At 55.2% G+C, this 14305-nt stretch overlaps 21 non-coding genes across 21 annotated transcripts; all 21 read left to right on the top strand.

Moving 5' to 3' along the window:
* The first annotated feature begins 448 nt into the window (after positions 1-448).
* Positions 449-567, top strand: LOC135647940 (5S ribosomal RNA). Its single transcript, XR_010500635.1, has one exon. It is a non-coding gene; the product is annotated as a 5S ribosomal RNA (ribosomal RNA).
* Positions 568-1113: 546 nt separating this feature from the next.
* Positions 1114-1232, top strand: LOC135647939 (5S ribosomal RNA). Its single transcript, XR_010500634.1, has one exon. It is a non-coding gene; the product is annotated as a 5S ribosomal RNA (ribosomal RNA).
* Positions 1233-1778: 546 nt separating this feature from the next.
* On the top strand, positions 1779-1897 carry LOC135647938 (5S ribosomal RNA). The gene has a single exon (XR_010500633.1). It is a non-coding gene; the product is annotated as a 5S ribosomal RNA (ribosomal RNA).
* A 546-nt stretch (positions 1898-2443) lies between these two features.
* LOC135647937 (5S ribosomal RNA) lies at positions 2444-2562 on the top strand. The gene has a single exon (XR_010500632.1). It is a non-coding gene; the product is annotated as a 5S ribosomal RNA (ribosomal RNA).
* Positions 2563-3108: 546 nt separating this feature from the next.
* LOC135647936 (5S ribosomal RNA) lies at positions 3109-3227 on the top strand. The gene has a single exon (XR_010500631.1). It is a non-coding gene; the product is annotated as a 5S ribosomal RNA (ribosomal RNA).
* Positions 3228-3773: 546 nt separating this feature from the next.
* On the top strand, positions 3774-3892 carry LOC135647935 (5S ribosomal RNA). Its single transcript, XR_010500630.1, has one exon. It is a non-coding gene; the product is annotated as a 5S ribosomal RNA (ribosomal RNA).
* A 546-nt stretch (positions 3893-4438) lies between these two features.
* LOC135647934 (5S ribosomal RNA) lies at positions 4439-4557 on the top strand. Its single transcript, XR_010500629.1, has one exon. It is a non-coding gene; the product is annotated as a 5S ribosomal RNA (ribosomal RNA).
* A 546-nt stretch (positions 4558-5103) lies between these two features.
* LOC135647933 (5S ribosomal RNA) lies at positions 5104-5222 on the top strand. Its single transcript, XR_010500628.1, has one exon. It is a non-coding gene; the product is annotated as a 5S ribosomal RNA (ribosomal RNA).
* Positions 5223-5768: 546 nt separating this feature from the next.
* Positions 5769-5887, top strand: LOC135647931 (5S ribosomal RNA). Its single transcript, XR_010500626.1, has one exon. It is a non-coding gene; the product is annotated as a 5S ribosomal RNA (ribosomal RNA).
* Positions 5888-6433: 546 nt separating this feature from the next.
* Positions 6434-6552, top strand: LOC135647930 (5S ribosomal RNA). The gene has a single exon (XR_010500625.1). It is a non-coding gene; the product is annotated as a 5S ribosomal RNA (ribosomal RNA).
* Positions 6553-7098: 546 nt separating this feature from the next.
* On the top strand, positions 7099-7217 carry LOC135647929 (5S ribosomal RNA). Its single transcript, XR_010500624.1, has one exon. It is a non-coding gene; the product is annotated as a 5S ribosomal RNA (ribosomal RNA).
* Positions 7218-7763: 546 nt separating this feature from the next.
* LOC135647928 (5S ribosomal RNA) lies at positions 7764-7882 on the top strand. The gene has a single exon (XR_010500623.1). It is a non-coding gene; the product is annotated as a 5S ribosomal RNA (ribosomal RNA).
* Positions 7883-8428: 546 nt separating this feature from the next.
* Positions 8429-8547, top strand: LOC135647927 (5S ribosomal RNA). Its single transcript, XR_010500622.1, has one exon. It is a non-coding gene; the product is annotated as a 5S ribosomal RNA (ribosomal RNA).
* A 546-nt stretch (positions 8548-9093) lies between these two features.
* On the top strand, positions 9094-9212 carry LOC135647926 (5S ribosomal RNA). Its single transcript, XR_010500621.1, has one exon. It is a non-coding gene; the product is annotated as a 5S ribosomal RNA (ribosomal RNA).
* A 546-nt stretch (positions 9213-9758) lies between these two features.
* Positions 9759-9877, top strand: LOC135647925 (5S ribosomal RNA). Its single transcript, XR_010500620.1, has one exon. It is a non-coding gene; the product is annotated as a 5S ribosomal RNA (ribosomal RNA).
* Positions 9878-10423: 546 nt separating this feature from the next.
* LOC135647924 (5S ribosomal RNA) lies at positions 10424-10542 on the top strand. The gene has a single exon (XR_010500619.1). It is a non-coding gene; the product is annotated as a 5S ribosomal RNA (ribosomal RNA).
* A 546-nt stretch (positions 10543-11088) lies between these two features.
* Positions 11089-11207, top strand: LOC135647923 (5S ribosomal RNA). Its single transcript, XR_010500618.1, has one exon. It is a non-coding gene; the product is annotated as a 5S ribosomal RNA (ribosomal RNA).
* A 546-nt stretch (positions 11208-11753) lies between these two features.
* On the top strand, positions 11754-11872 carry LOC135647922 (5S ribosomal RNA). Its single transcript, XR_010500617.1, has one exon. It is a non-coding gene; the product is annotated as a 5S ribosomal RNA (ribosomal RNA).
* Positions 11873-12436: 564 nt separating this feature from the next.
* LOC135647477 (5S ribosomal RNA) lies at positions 12437-12553 on the top strand. Its single transcript, XR_010500214.1, has one exon. It is a non-coding gene; the product is annotated as a 5S ribosomal RNA (ribosomal RNA).
* Positions 12554-13100: 547 nt separating this feature from the next.
* Positions 13101-13218, top strand: LOC135647183 (5S ribosomal RNA). The gene has a single exon (XR_010499924.1). It is a non-coding gene; the product is annotated as a 5S ribosomal RNA (ribosomal RNA).
* A 545-nt stretch (positions 13219-13763) lies between these two features.
* Positions 13764-13882, top strand: LOC135647920 (5S ribosomal RNA). The gene has a single exon (XR_010500615.1). It is a non-coding gene; the product is annotated as a 5S ribosomal RNA (ribosomal RNA).
* The last annotated feature ends 423 nt before the right edge of the window (positions 13883-14305 follow it).

Here is a 14305-nt window from a genome sequence, read left to right as displayed (position 1 = left end):
TGTAAATGAAGTCATCATCTAAAAATTTCTTCGTAAACATACAATGATCAGACATGTATGGTTCCAGGATGGGTGACCCCATGGGAAGTCCTCGTGTTGCACTCCTTTTTGCGCCCCGAGCGGCCAAAACCTCTCCCGTCGACCTCCGAGGCGATGGTTTTGGGCCTCGGAATTCGCCGTGACCGCTACGCAGTCAGTCTCGTGGGGCTCGGAGAGAGCTTTCCGGAATGGGGCCGCAATAGCGATTCCGAGTTCGTTCGAGAAAGTCCCGATGGTTTCGGCGCGCGCTTGCCGTGTCCGGTACGCGGTCGGCCTCGTGGGCATCGGAGAGATCCGACGATGGCGATTCCGAGATCGTTCGAGAGGTTTCGGGGCGCGCAATGGGCTCCGGTCGTCGATATGCGCCGTCCGCGACGTGCACAAAGGCGAGGGACGACGCACACAAAACGAGTGCGATCATACCAGCACTAAAGCACCGGATCCCATCAGAACTCCGAAGTTAAGCGTGCTTGGGCGAGAGTAGTACTAGGATGGGTGACCCCCTGGGAAGTCCTCGTGTTGCACTCCTTTTTGCGCCCCGAGCGGCCAAAAGACTTACTTAAAACTCTCCTTTAAGCTTTTCAATTTTTCCAGCATCATGGCCAACAGTAAATGTGTCAGTAACATGTAAATGAAGTCATCATCTAAAAATTTCTTCGTAAACATACAATGATCAGACATGTATGGTTCCAGGATGGGTGACCCCATGGGAAGTCCTCGTGTTGCACTCCTTTTTGCGCCCCGAGCGGCCAAAACCTCTCCCGTCGACCTCCGAGGCGATGGTTTTGGGCCTCGGAATTCGCCGTGACCGCTACGCAGTCAGTCTCGTGGGGCTCGGAGAGAGCTTTCCGGAATGGGGCCGCAATAGCGATTCCGAGTTCGTTCGAGAAAGTCCCGATGGTTTCGGCGCGCGCTTGCCGTGTCCGGTACGCGGTCGGCCTCGTGGGCATCGGAGAGATCCGACGATGGCGATTCCGAGATCGTTCGAGAGGTTTCGGGGCGCGCAATGGGCTCCGGTCGTCGATATGCGCCGTCCGCGACGTGCACAAAGGCGAGGGACGACGCACACAAAACGAGTGCGATCATACCAGCACTAAAGCACCGGATCCCATCAGAACTCCGAAGTTAAGCGTGCTTGGGCGAGAGTAGTACTAGGATGGGTGACCCCCTGGGAAGTCCTCGTGTTGCACTCCTTTTTGCGCCCCGAGCGGCCAAAAGACTTACTTAAAACTCTCCTTTAAGCTTTTCAATTTTTCCAGCATCATGGCCAACAGTAAATGTGTCAGTAACATGTAAATGAAGTCATCATCTAAAAATTTCTTCGTAAACATACAATGATCAGACATGTATGGTTCCAGGATGGGTGACCCCATGGGAAGTCCTCGTGTTGCACTCCTTTTTGCGCCCCGAGCGGCCAAAACCTCTCCCGTCGACCTCCGAGGCGATGGTTTTGGGCCTCGAAATTCGCCGTGACCGCTACGCAGTCAGTCTCGTGGGGCTCGGAGAGAGCTTTCCGGAATGGGGCCGCAATAGCGATTCCGAGTTCGTTCGAGAAAGTCCCGATGGTTTCGGCGCGCGCTTGCCGTGTCCGGTACGCGGTCGGCCTCGTGGGCATCGGAGAGATCCGACGATGGCGATTCCGAGATCGTTCGAGAGGTTTCGGGGCGCGCAATGGGCTCCGGTCGTCGATATGCGCCGTCCGCGACGTGCACAAAGGCGAGGGACGACGCACACAAAACGAGTGCGATCATACCAGCACTAAAGCACCGGATCCCATCAGAACTCCGAAGTTAAGCGTGCTTGGGCGAGAGTAGTACTAGGATGGGTGACCCCCTGGGAAGTCCTCGTGTTGCACTCCTTTTTGCGCCCCGAGCGGCCAAAAGACTTACTTAAAACTCTCCTTTAAGCTTTTCAATTTTTCCAGCATCATGGCCAACAGTAAATGTGTCAGTAACATGTAAATGAAGTCATCATCTAAAAATTTCTTCGTAAACATACAATGATCAGACATGTATGGTTCCAGGATGGGTGACCCCATGGGAAGTCCTCGTGTTGCACTCCTTTTTGCGCCCCGAGCGGCCAAAACCTCTCCCGTCGACCTCCGAGGCGATGGTTTTGGGCCTCGGAATTCGCCGTGACCGCTACGCAGTCAGTCTCGTGGGGCTCGGAGAGAGCTTTCCGGAATGGGGCCGCAATAGCGATTCCGAGTTCGTTCGAGAAAGTCCCGATGGTTTCGGCGCGCGCTTGCCGTGTCCGGTACGCGGTCGGCCTCGTGGGCATCGGAGAGATCCGACGATGGCGATTCCGAGATCGTTCGAGAGGTTTCGGGGCGCGCAATGGGCTCCGGTCGTCGATATGCGCCGTCCGCGACGTGCACAAAGGCGAGGGACGACGCACACAAAACGAGTGCGATCATACCAGCACTAAAGCACCGGATCCCATCAGAACTCCGAAGTTAAGCGTGCTTGGGCGAGAGTAGTACTAGGATGGGTGACCCCCTGGGAAGTCCTCGTGTTGCACTCCTTTTTGCGCCCCGAGCGGCCAAAAGACTTACTTAAAACTCTCCTTTAAGCTTTTCAATTTTTCCAGCATCATGGCCAACAGTAAATGTGTCAGTAACATGTAAATGAAGTCATCATCTAAAAATTTCTTCGTAAACATACAATGATCAGACATGTATGGTTCCAGGATGGGTGACCCCATGGGAAGTCCTCGTGTTGCACTCCTTTTTGCGCCCCGAGCGGCCAAAACCTCTCCCGTCGACCTCCGAGGCGATGGTTTTGGGCCTCGGAATTCGCCGTGACCGCTACGCAGTCAGTCTCGTGGGGCTCGGAGAGAGCTTTCCGGAATGGGGCCGCAATAGCGATTCCGAGTTCGTTCGAGAAAGTCCCGATGGTTTCGGCGCGCGCTTGCCGTGTCCGGTACGCGGTCGGCCTCGTGGGCATCGGAGAGATCCGACGATGGCGATTCCGAGATCGTTCGAGAGGTTTCGGGGCGCGCAATGGGCTCCGGTCGTCGATATGCGCCGTCCGCGACGTGCACAAAGGCGAGGGACGACGCACACAAAACGAGTGCGATCATACCAGCACTAAAGCACCGGATCCCATCAGAACTCCGAAGTTAAGCGTGCTTGGGCGAGAGTAGTACTAGGATGGGTGACCCCCTGGGAAGTCCTCGTGTTGCACTCCTTTTTGCGCCCCGAGCGGCCAAAAGACTTACTTAAAACTCTCCTTTAAGCTTTTCAATTTTTCCAGCATCATGGCCAACAGTAAATGTGTCAGTAACATGTAAATGAAGTCATCATCTAAAAATTTCTTCGTAAACATACAATGATCAGACATGTATGGTTCCAGGATGGGTGACCCCATGGGAAGTCCTCGTGTTGCACTCCTTTTTGCGCCCCGAGCGGCCAAAACCTCTCCCGTCGACCTCCGAGGCGATGGTTTTGGGCCTCGGAATTCGCCGTGACCGCTACGCAGTCAGTCTCGTGGGGCTCGGAGAGAGCTTTCCGGAATGGGGCCGCAATAGCGATTCCGAGTTCGTTCGAGAAAGTCCCGATGGTTTCGGCGCGCGCTTGCCGTGTCCGGTACGCGGTCGGCCTCGTGGGCATCGGAGAGATCCGACGATGGCGATTCCGAGATCGTTCGAGAGGTTTCGGGGCGCGCAATGGGCTCCGGTCGTCGATATGCGCCGTCCGCGACGTGCACAAAGGCGAGGGACGACGCACACAAAACGAGTGCGATCATACCAGCACTAAAGCACCGGATCCCATCAGAACTCCGAAGTTAAGCGTGCTTGGGCGAGAGTAGTACTAGGATGGGTGACCCCCTGGGAAGTCCTCGTGTTGCACTCCTTTTTGCGCCCCGAGCGGCCAAAAGACTTACTTAAAACTCTCCTTTAAGCTTTTCAATTTTTCCAGCATCATGGCCAACAGTAAATGTGTCAGTAACATGTAAATGAAGTCATCATCTAAAAATTTCTTCGTAAACATACAATGATCAGACATGTATGGTTCCAGGATGGGTGACCCCATGGGAAGTCCTCGTGTTGCACTCCTTTTTGCGCCCCGAGCGGCCAAAACCTCTCCCGTCGACCTCCGAGGCGATGGTTTTGGGCCTCGGAATTCGCCGTGACCGCTACGCAGTCAGTCTCGTGGGGCTCGGAGAGAGCTTTCCGGAATGGGGCCGCAATAGCGATTCCGAGTTCGTTCGAGAAAGTCCCGATGGTTTCGGCGCGCGCTTGCCGTGTCCGGTACGCGGTCGGCCTCGTGGGCATCGGAGAGATCCGACGATGGCGATTCCGAGATCGTTCGAGAGGTTTCGGGGCGCGCAATGGGCTCCGGTCGTCGATATGCGCCGTCCGCGACGTGCACAAAGGCGAGGGACGACGCACACAAAACGAGTGCGATCATACCAGCACTAAAGCACCGGATCCCATCAGAACTCCGAAGTTAAGCGTGCTTGGGCGAGAGTAGTACTAGGATGGGTGACCCCCTGGGAAGTCCTCGTGTTGCACTCCTTTTTGCGCCCCGAGCGGCCAAAAGACTTACTTAAAACTCTCCTTTAAGCTTTTCAATTTTTCCAGCATCATGGCCAACAGTAAATGTGTCAGTAACATGTAAATGAAGTCATCATCTAAAAATTTCTTCGTAAACATACAATGATCAGACATGTATGGTTCCAGGATGGGTGACCCCATGGGAAGTCCTCGTGTTGCACTCCTTTTTGCGCCCCGAGCGGCCAAAACCTCTCCCGTCGACCTCCGAGGCGATGGTTTTGGGCCTCGGAATTCGCCGTGACCGCTACGCAGTCAGTCTCGTGGGGCTCGGAGAGAGCTTTCCGGAATGGGGCCGCAATAGCGATTCCGAGTTCGTTCGAGAAAGTCCCGATGGTTTCGGCGCGCGCTTGCCGTGTCCGGTACGCGGTCGGCCTCGTGGGCATCGGAGAGATCCGACGATGGCGATTCCGAGATCGTTCGAGAGGTTTCGGGGCGCGCAATGGGCTCCGGTCGTCGATATGCGCCGTCCGCGACGTGCACAAAGGCGAGGGACGACGCACACAAAACGAGTGCGATCATACCAGCACTAAAGCACCGGATCCCATCAGAACTCCGAAGTTAAGCGTGCTTGGGCGAGAGTAGTACTAGGATGGGTGACCCCCTGGGAAGTCCTCGTGTTGCACTCCTTTTTGCGCCCCGAGCGGCCAAAAGACTTACTTAAAACTCTCCTTTAAGCTTTTCAATTTTTCCAGCATCATGGCCAACAGTAAATGTGTCAGTAACATGTAAATGAAGTCATCATCTAAAAATTTCTTCGTAAACATACAATGATCAGACATGTATGGTTCCAGGATGGGTGACCCCATGGGAAGTCCTCGTGTTGCACTCCTTTTTGCGCCCCGAGCGGCCAAAACCTCTCCCGTCGACCTCCGAGGCGATGGTTTTGGGCCTCGGAATTCGCCGTGACCGCTACGCAGTCAGTCTCGTGGGGCTCGGAGAGAGCTTTCCGGAATGGGGCCGCAATAGCGATTCCGAGTTCGTTCGAGAAAGTCCCGATGGTTTCGGCGCGCGCTTGCCGTGTCCGGTACGCGGTCGGCCTCGTGGGCATCGGAGAGATCCGACGATGGCGATTCCGAGATCGTTCGAGAGGTTTCGGGGCGCGCAATGGGCTCCGGTCGTCGATATGCGCCGTCCGCGACGTGCACAAAGGCGAGGGACGACGCACACAAAACGAGTGCGATCATACCAGCACTAAAGCACCGGATCCCATCAGAACTCCGAAGTTAAGCGTGCTTGGGCGAGAGTAGTACTAGGATGGGTGACCCCCTGGGAAGTCCTCGTGTTGCACTCCTTTTTGCGCCCCGAGCGGCCAAAAGACTTACTTAAAACTCTCCTTTAAGCTTTTCAATTTTTCCAGCATCATGGCCAACAGTAAATGTGTCAGTAACATGTAAATGAAGTCATCATCTAAAAATTTCTTCGTAAACATACAATGATCAGACATGTATGGTTCCAGGATGGGTGACCCCATGGGAAGTCCTCGTGTTGCACTCCTTTTTGCGCCCCGAGCGGCCAAAACCTCTCCCGTCGACCTCCGAGGCGATGGTTTTGGGCCTCGGAATTCGCCGTGACCGCTACGCAGTCAGTCTCGTGGGGCTCGGAGAGAGCTTTCCGGAATGGGGCCGCAATAGCGATTCCGAGTTCGTTCGAGAAAGTCCCGATGGTTTCGGCGCGCGCTTGCCGTGTCCGGTACGCGGTCGGCCTCGTGGGCATCGGAGAGATCCGACGATGGCGATTCCGAGATCGTTCGAGAGGTTTCGGGGCGCGCAATGGGCTCCGGTCGTCGATATGCGCCGTCCGCGACGTGCACAAAGGCGAGGGACGACGCACACAAAACGAGTGCGATCATACCAGCACTAAAGCACCGGATCCCATCAGAACTCCGAAGTTAAGCGTGCTTGGGCGAGAGTAGTACTAGGATGGGTGACCCCCTGGGAAGTCCTCGTGTTGCACTCCTTTTTGCGCCCCGAGCGGCCAAAAGACTTACTTAAAACTCTCCTTTAAGCTTTTCAATTTTTCCAGCATCATGGCCAACAGTAAATGTGTCAGTAACATGTAAATGAAGTCATCATCTAAAAATTTCTTCGTAAACATACAATGATCAGACATGTATGGTTCCAGGATGGGTGACCCCATGGGAAGTCCTCGTGTTGCACTCCTTTTTGCGCCCCGAGCGGCCAAAACCTCTCCCGTCGACCTCCGAGGCGATGGTTTTGGGCCTCGGAATTCGCCGTGACCGCTACGCAGTCAGTCTCGTGGGGCTCGGAGAGAGCTTTCCGGAATGGGGCCGCAATAGCGATTCCGAGTTCGTTCGAGAAAGTCCCGATGGTTTCGGCGCGCGCTTGCCGTGTCCGGTACGCGGTCGGCCTCGTGGGCATCGGAGAGATCCGACGATGGCGATTCCGAGATCGTTCGAGAGGTTTCGGGGCGCGCAATGGGCTCCGGTCGTCGATATGCGCCGTCCGCGACGTGCACAAAGGCGAGGGACGACGCACACAAAACGAGTGCGATCATACCAGCACTAAAGCACCGGATCCCATCAGAACTCCGAAGTTAAGCGTGCTTGGGCGAGAGTAGTACTAGGATGGGTGACCCCCTGGGAAGTCCTCGTGTTGCACTCCTTTTTGCGCCCCGAGCGGCCAAAAGACTTACTTAAAACTCTCCTTTAAGCTTTTCAATTTTTCCAGCATCATGGCCAACAGTAAATGTGTCAGTAACATGTAAATGAAGTCATCATCTAAAAATTTCTTCGTAAACATACAATGATCAGACATGTATGGTTCCAGGATGGGTGACCCCATGGGAAGTCCTCGTGTTGCACTCCTTTTTGCGCCCCGAGCGGCCAAAACCTCTCCCGTCGACCTCCGAGGCGATGGTTTTGGGCCTCGGAATTCGCCGTGACCGCTACGCAGTCAGTCTCGTGGGGCTCGGAGAGAGCTTTCCGGAATGGGGCCGCAATAGCGATTCCGAGTTCGTTCGAGAAAGTCCCGATGGTTTCGGCGCGCGCTTGCCGTGTCCGGTACGCGGTCGGCCTCGTGGGCATCGGAGAGATCCGACGATGGCGATTCCGAGATCGTTCGAGAGGTTTCGGGGCGCGCAATGGGCTCCGGTCGTCGATATGCGCCGTCCGCGACGTGCACAAAGGCGAGGGACGACGCACACAAAACGAGTGCGATCATACCAGCACTAAAGCACCGGATCCCATCAGAACTCCGAAGTTAAGCGTGCTTGGGCGAGAGTAGTACTAGGATGGGTGACCCCCTGGGAAGTCCTCGTGTTGCACTCCTTTTTGCGCCCCGAGCGGCCAAAAGACTTACTTAAAACTCTCCTTTAAGCTTTTCAATTTTTCCAGCATCATGGCCAACAGTAAATGTGTCAGTAACATGTAAATGAAGTCATCATCTAAAAATTTCTTCGTAAACATACAATGATCAGACATGTATGGTTCCAGGATGGGTGACCCCATGGGAAGTCCTCGTGTTGCACTCCTTTTTGCGCCCCGAGCGGCCAAAACCTCTCCCGTCGACCTCCGAGGCGATGGTTTTGGGCCTCGGAATTCGCCGTGACCGCTACGCAGTCAGTCTCGTGGGGCTCGGAGAGAGCTTTCCGGAATGGGGCCGCAATAGCGATTCCGAGTTCGTTCGAGAAAGTCCCGATGGTTTCGGCGCGCGCTTGCCGTGTCCGGTACGCGGTCGGCCTCGTGGGCATCGGAGAGATCCGACGATGGCGATTCCGAGATCGTTCGAGAGGTTTCGGGGCGCGCAATGGGCTCCGGTCGTCGATATGCGCCGTCCGCGACGTGCACAAAGGCGAGGGACGACGCACACAAAACGAGTGCGATCATACCAGCACTAAAGCACCGGATCCCATCAGAACTCCGAAGTTAAGCGTGCTTGGGCGAGAGTAGTACTAGGATGGGTGACCCCCTGGGAAGTCCTCGTGTTGCACTCCTTTTTGCGCCCCGAGCGGCCAAAAGACTTACTTAAAACTCTCCTTTAAGCTTTTCAATTTTTCCAGCATCATGGCCAACAGTAAATGTGTCAGTAACATGTAAATGAAGTCATCATCTAAAAATTTCTTCGTAAACATACAATGATCAGACATGTATGGTTCCAGGATGGGTGACCCCATGGGAAGTCCTCGTGTTGCACTCCTTTTTGCGCCCCGAGCGGCCAAAACCTCTCCCGTCGACCTCCGAGGCGATGGTTTTGGGCCTCGGAATTCGCCGTGACCGCTACGCAGTCAGTCTCGTGGGGCTCGGAGAGAGCTTTCCGGAATGGGGCCGCAATAGCGATTCCGAGTTCGTTCGAGAAAGTCCCGATGGTTTCGGCGCGCGCTTGCCGTGTCCGGTACGCGGTCGGCCTCGTGGGCATCGGAGAGATCCGACGATGGCGATTCCGAGATCGTTCGAGAGGTTTCGGGGCGCGCAATGGGCTCCGGTCGTCGATATGCGCCGTCCGCGACGTGCACAAAGGCGAGGGACGACGCACACAAAACGAGTGCGATCATACCAGCACTAAAGCACCGGATCCCATCAGAACTCCGAAGTTAAGCGTGCTTGGGCGAGAGTAGTACTAGGATGGGTGACCCCCTGGGAAGTCCTCGTGTTGCACTCCTTTTTGCGCCCCGAGCGGCCAAAAGACTTACTTAAAACTCTCCTTTAAGCTTTTCAATTTTTCCAGCATCATGGCCAACAGTAAATGTGTCAGTAACATGTAAATGAAGTCATCATCTAAAAATTTCTTCGTAAACATACAATGATCAGACATGTATGGTTCCAGGATGGGTGACCCCATGGGAAGTCCTCGTGTTGCACTCCTTTTTGCGCCCCGAGCGGCCAAAACCTCTCCCGTCGACCTCCGAGGCGATGGTTTTGGGCCTCGGAATTCGCCGTGACCGCTACGCAGTCAGTCTCGTGGGGCTCGGAGAGAGCTTTCCGGAATGGGGCCGCAATAGCGATTCCGAGTTCGTTCGAGAAAGTCCCGATGGTTTCGGCGCGCGCTTGCCGTGTCCGGTACGCGGTCGGCCTCGTGGGCATCGGAGAGATCCGACGATGGCGATTCCGAGATCGTTCGAGAGGTTTCGGGGCGCGCAATGGGCTCCGGTCGTCGATATGCGCCGTCCGCGACGTGCACAAAGGCGAGGGACGACGCACACAAAACGAGTGCGATCATACCAGCACTAAAGCACCGGATCCCATCAGAACTCCGAAGTTAAGCGTGCTTGGGCGAGAGTAGTACTAGGATGGGTGACCCCCTGGGAAGTCCTCGTGTTGCACTCCTTTTTGCGCCCCGAGCGGCCAAAAGACTTACTTAAAACTCTCCTTTAAGCTTTTCAATTTTTCCAGCATCATGGCCAACAGTAAATGTGTCAGTAACATGTAAATGAAGTCATCATCTAAAAATTTCTTCGTAAACATACAATGATCAGACATGTATGGTTCCAGGATGGGTGACCCCATGGGAAGTCCTCGTGTTGCACTCCTTTTTGCGCCCCGAGCGGCCAAAACCTCTCCCGTCGACCTCCGAGGCGATGGTTTTGGGCCTCGGAATTCGCCGTGACCGCTACGCAGTCAGTCTCGTGGGGCTCGGAGAGAGCTTTCCGGAATGGGGCCGCAATAGCGATTCCGAGTTCGTTCGAGAAAGTCCCGATGGTTTCGGCGCGCGCTTGCCGTGTCCGGTACGCGGTCGGCCTCGTGGGCATCGGAGAGATCCGACGATGGCGATTCCGAGATCGTTCGAGAGGTTTCGGGGCGCGCAATGGGCTCCGGTCGTCGATATGCGCCGTCCGCGACGTGCACAAAGGCGAGGGACGACGCACACAAAACGAGTGCGATCATACCAGCACTAAAGCACCGGATCCCATCAGAACTCCGAAGTTAAGCGTGCTTGGGCGAGAGTAGTACTAGGATGGGTGACCCCCTGGGAAGTCCTCGTGTTGCACTCCTTTTTGCGCCCCGAGCGGCCAAAAGACTTACTTAAAACTCTCCTTTAAGCTTTTCAATTTTTCCAGCATCATGGCCAACAGTAAATGTGTCAGTAACATGTAAATGAAGTCATCATCTAAAAATTTCTTCGTAAACATACAATGATCAGACATGTATGGTTCCAGGATGGGTGACCCCATGGGAAGTCCTCGTGTTGCACTCCTTTTTGCGCCCCGAGCGGCCAAAACCTCTCCCGTCGACCTCCGAGGCGATGGTTTTGGGCCTCGGAATTCGCCGTGACCGCTACGCAGTCAGTCTCGTGGGGCTCGGAGAGAGCTTTCCGGAATGGGGCCGCAATAGCGATTCCGAGTTCGTTCGAGAAAGTCCCGATGGTTTCGGCGCGCGCTTGCCGTGTCCGGTACGCGGTCGGCCTCGTGGGCATCGGAGAGATCCGACGATGGCGATTCCGAGATCGTTCGAGAGGTTTCGGGGCGCGCAATGGGCTCCGGTCGTCGATATGCGCCGTCCGCGACGTGCACAAAGGCGAGGGACGACGCACACAAAACGAGTGCGATCATACCAGCACTAAAGCACCGGATCCCATCAGAACTCCGAAGTTAAGCGTGCTTGGGCGAGAGTAGTACTAGGATGGGTGACCCCCTGGGAAGTCCTCGTGTTGCACTCCTTTTTGCGCCCCGAGCGGCCAAAAGACTTACTTAAAACTCTCCTTTAAGCTTTTCAATTTTTCCAGCATCATGGCCAACAGTAAATGTGTCAGTAACATGTAAATGAAGTCATCATCTAAAAATTTCTTCGTAAACATACAATGATCAGACATGTATGGTTCCAGGATGGGTGACCCCATGGGAAGTCCTCGTGTTGCACTCCTTTTTGCGCCCCGAGCGGCCAAAACCTCTCCCGTCGACCTCCGAGGCGATGGTTTTGGGCCTCGGAATTCGCCGTGACCGCTACGCAGTCAGTCTCGTGGGGCTCGGAGAGAGCTTTCCGGAATGGGGCCGCAATAGCGATTCCGAGTTCGTTCGAGAAAGTCCCGATGGTTTCGGCGCGCGCTTGCCGTGTCCGGTACGCGGTCGGCCTCGTGGGCATCGGAGAGATCCGACGATGGCGATTCCGAGATCGTTCGAGAGGTTTCGGGGCGCGCAATGGGCTCCGGTCGTCGATATGCGCCGTCCGCGACGTGCACAAAGGCGAGGGACGACGCACACAAAACGAGTGCGATCATACCAGCACTAAAGCACCGGATCCCATCAGAACTCCGAAGTTAAGCGTGCTTGGGCGAGAGTAGTACTAGGATGGGTGACCCCCTGGGAAGTCCTCGTGTTGCACTCCTTTTTGCGCCCCGAGCGGCCAAAAGACTTACTTAAAACTCTCCTTTAAGCTTTTCAATTTTTCCAGCATCATGGCCAACAGTAAATGTGTCAGTAACATGTAAATGAAGTCATCATCTAAAAATTTCTTCGTAAACATACAATGATCAGACATGTATGGTTCCAGGATGGGTGACCCCATGGGAAGTCCTCGTGTTGCACTCCTTTTTGCGCCCCGAGCGGCCAAAACCTCTCCCGTCGACCTCCGAGGCGATGGTTTTGGGCCTCGGAATTCGCCGTGACCGCTACGCAGTCAGTCTCGTGGGGCTCGGAGAGAGCTTTCCGGAATGGGGCCGCAATAGCGATTCCGAGTTCGTTCGAGAAAGTCCCGATGGTTTCGGCGCGCGCTTGCTTCGGCGCGCGCTTGCCGTGTCCGGTACGCGGTCGGCCTCGTGGGCATCGGAGAGATCCGCCGATGGCGATTCCGAGATCGTTCGAGAGGTTTCGGGGGCGCGCAATGGGCTCCGGTCGTCGATATGCGCCGTCCGCGACGTGCACAATAGGCGAGGGACGACGCACACAAAACGAGTGCGATCATACCAGCACTAAAGCACCGGATCCCATCAGAACTCCGAAGTTAGCGTGCTTGGGCGAGAGTAGTACTAGGATGGGTGACCCCCTGGGAAGTCTCGTGTTGCACTCCTTTTTGCGCCCCGAGCGGCCAAAAGACTTACTTAAAACTCTCCTTTAAGCTTTTCATTTTTTCCAGCATCATGGCCAACAGTAAATGTGTCTAGTAACATGTAAATGAAGTCATCATCTAAAAATTTCTTCGTAAACATACAATTGATCAGCATGTATGGTTCCAGGATGGGTGACCCCATGGGAGTCCTCGTGTTGCACTCCTTTTTGCGCCCCGAGCGGCCAAAACCTCTCCCGTCGACCTCCGAGGCGATGGTTTTGGGCCTCGGAATTCGCCCGTGACCGCTACGCAGTCAGTCTCGTGGGGCTCGGAGAGAGCTTTCGGAATGGGGCCGCAATAGCGATTCCGAGTTCGTTCGAGAAAGTCCCGATGGTTTCGGCGCGCGCTTGCCGTGTCCGGTACGCGGTCGGCCTCGTGGGCATCGGAGAGATCCGACGATGGCGATTCCGAGATCGTTCGAGAGGTTTCGGGGCGCGCAATGGGCTCCGGTCGTCGATATGCGCCGTCCGCAGACGTGCACAAAGGCGAGGGACGACGCACACAAAACGAGTGCGATCATACCAGCACTAAAGCACCGGATCCCATCAGAACTCCGAAGTTAAGCGTGCTTGGGCGAGAGTAGTACTAGGATGGTGACCCCCTGGGAAGTCCTCGTGTTGCACTCCTTTTTGCGCCCCGAGCGGCCAAAAGACTTACTTAAAACTCTCCTTAAGCTTTTCAATTTTTCCAGCATCATGGCCAACAGTAAATGTGTCAGTAACATGTAAATGAAGTCATCATCTAAAAATTTCTTCGTAAACATACAATGATCAGACATGTATGGTTCCAGGATGGGTGACCCCATGGGAAGTCCTCGGTGTTGCACTCCTTTTTGCGCCCCGAGCGGCCAAAACCTCTCCCGTCGACCTCCGAGGCGATGGTTTGGGCCTCGGAATTCGCCGTGACCGCTACGCAGTCAGTCTCGTGGGGCTCGGAGAGAGCTTTCCGGAATGGGGCCGCAATAGCGATTCCGAGTTCGTTCGAGAAAGTCCCGTGGTTTCGGAGCGCGCTTGCCGTGTCCGGTACGCGGTCGGCCTCGTGGGCATCGGAGAGATCCGACGATGGCGATTCCGAGATCGTTCGAGAGGTTTCGGGGCGCGCAATGGGCTCCCGGTCGTCGATATGCGCCGTCCGCGACGTGCACAAAGGCGAGGGACGACGCACACAAAACGAGTGCGATCATACCAGCACTAAAGCACCGGATCCCATCAGAACTCCGAAGTTAAGCGTGCTTGGGCGAGAGTAGTACTAGGATGGGTGACCCCCTGGGAAGTCCTCGTGTTGCACTCCTTTTTGCGCCCCGAGCGGCCAAAAGACTTACTTAAAACTCTCCTTTAAGCTTTTCAATTTTTCCAGCATCATGGCCAACAGTAAATGTGTCAGTAACATGTAAATGAAGTCATCATCTAAAATTTCTTCGTAAACATACAATGATCAGACATGTATGGTTCCAGGATGGGTGACCCCATGGGAAGTCCTCGTGTTGCACTCCTTTTTGCGCCCCGAGCGGCCAAACCTCTCCCGTCGACCTCCGAGGCGATGGTTTTTTTGGGCCTCGGATTTCGCCGTGACCGCTACGCAGTCAGTCTCGTGGGGCTCGGAGAGAGCTTTCCGGAATGGGGCCGCAATAGCGATTCCGAGTTCGTTCGAGAAAGTCCCGATGGTTTCGGCGCGCGCTTGCCGTGTCCGGTACGCCGGTCGGCCTCGTGGGCA

This window comes from Musa acuminata, chromosome BXJ3-8, assembly GCF_036884655.1.
Source record: "Musa acuminata AAA Group cultivar baxijiao chromosome BXJ3-8, Cavendish_Baxijiao_AAA, whole genome shotgun sequence".
In the NCBI taxonomy this organism is placed as follows: domain Eukaryota; kingdom Viridiplantae; phylum Streptophyta; class Magnoliopsida; order Zingiberales; family Musaceae; genus Musa; species Musa acuminata.
The sequence above is the reverse complement of the archived record's forward strand: the minus strand, read 5'-3'. Positions and strand labels throughout refer to the sequence as shown.